The 1,883-nt window shown below is 42.5% G+C and overlaps 1 non-coding gene across 1 annotated transcript; it reads left to right on the top strand.

Moving 5' to 3' along the window:
• Positions 1-73, top strand: trnak-uuu (transfer RNA lysine (anticodon UUU)). The gene has a single exon. It is a non-coding gene; the product is annotated as a tRNA-Lys (tRNA).
• The last annotated feature ends 1,810 nt before the right edge of the window (positions 74-1,883 follow it).

The raw sequence follows: 1,883 nt of genomic DNA, 5'->3' as shown, positions 1-1,883 counted from the left end.
GCTCGGATAGTTCAGTCGGTAGAGCATCAGACTTTTAATCTGTGGGTCCAGGGTTCATGTCCCAGTTCGAGCGATGCTTTATTTGCTCACTTCACGTGAAACACAAAATAAAGCTTCATTTTGTACCGGTTCCTTGTCCTCTGAGCGATTTTATCATAAGTTCTGGGACAGAAAATGCACATCGACTCCAGATTTCTATAACTTCAATTGCCTCCGAGATTGGCATTGTACATGTCCTGCTTCCGCATGCGGAAAAATTGCTTGATTTTTATGGTTATTCTCATTCCTTAGGTCGTTGGAAATGGTGTCCGCTCTTCAACATATTGACTCTATTGAAACCTGGACCAGTATACCCTTCAGTCCTGTGGGCTCAAACGAATAAAAAACAGCCGAATGCAAATTGATCTCCTATTTACTCCATGAAACAGTCAATCCTGCTGCTGGATCATTACTGCTAAGACCCCGAGGTGAAGGTGATATTGCTTGTTGCTGTGAATAGTGTCTGTAACAATGTGAGGAATAGGAACAGGTGTAGCATAATCTGGACTTCAGGGCTTCTCTAACACTCAGTATACACATGGCTCAAATTCGATCTCAATTGCAACTTCCAGAAAAGTCCTTCTGCCCCTTTGTTCTCTCAGAACACCGAGATTTGTCAGTGTCAGTCTTGAATATAATCAGAGGGAATCGAAAGTTCTCCTTCTCCAGATTTCAAAACTTTCACAAGCCTTTGAATGAAATATTTTCCCTCATGCCAGCCTCATTGGCTGACACCTGCCTCTGAGTCTCTGATTGCGGAACCTAGAGACCCGAGCCACAGCAAGCATTGTTGGATATCTACATAACCCTTTCACTTTCTTCACAAATGTAGAGAACGTGGAATTAATAACAGAAATTGCTGAAACACAAGGAAATCGGATGTCATTTCAAGCGTATGCTCCCAGGCCTTGCGTTCAGAGGCTTAAATTGCCATAATTTAATTTGCAAATTATAATAGCGTCTCAAAAGAAACCGGGAAGGGAGAAGAGGGAACACAATTGATATTGGCAACCTGGCCAATTGCAGAAGAAATTACATAAATTCCATTATTCAAGGAGCTTTCACTTCAAGAGAAAAGCGTTCTAAAGTAACGATAAAAAAGGCCAATGGAAAATGGTCGCAATGAAACTTGCCTCCGCTCGCCCTGGTGAATCAGAATTGAAAAGGCATCTTCTCCTTTTTCACTCCTATTTCTCCTGTCAGTGCCCAGGTGTTTGTTCTTCTGAAGATTGACTGAACGAATATTGATTCAGCCTACACGGTCTTCACGGTGGTTCCATCATTCAAGCAATTGATGCTTCCACATTTACTCCAATTGCTCGTCCTTGAGCTGCCCTCGTACCTCGTTCTTCCCACGGAATATTGAGAAATATGGAGCTCAATTCTGAATACTTTCAGCGAGAATTCACAAATGTGGTGTGTCTGGATTTCGGAAGGTTCACAACCTTTGAATGAAGTTATTTACTGCATCTCAATCGGAATGTCCCATGCCGTGTTCTGCCACTCTGGCAGGTAGTGCTACCGTTCCCTGCCATTGCAAACATTCTTGAAACATCCACATTCTCAAGTGCTTCAAAATGTTGTGCGTCTCAATGAGAATTCTTCCCACAATAAAAATATGGAACTAACAACAGGGAATGAATGAAACGGTCAGGCGCTATTTGTGGAGTGATGGAGAGTTGTGAAGTGCCAGCTCTTTTGCTTTTCTTACAGAGGCTTAACTTGACCAATATGGAAAGTGCGAATAATAACAGTGACTGCAAATGAGACACGGAAAGGCCAGCGACACAGCAGTGCAAAGAGGTCGCTGTGGATCAGTGAGAAGGATGTACCAAATTATAAAT

The sequence above is a fragment of the Cetorhinus maximus genome, chromosome 35, assembly GCF_964194155.1.
Source record: "Cetorhinus maximus chromosome 35, sCetMax3.hap1.1, whole genome shotgun sequence".
Classification (NCBI taxonomy): domain Eukaryota; kingdom Metazoa; phylum Chordata; class Chondrichthyes; order Lamniformes; family Cetorhinidae; genus Cetorhinus; species Cetorhinus maximus.
This window is presented reverse-complemented; position numbering and strand designations above follow the sequence as displayed.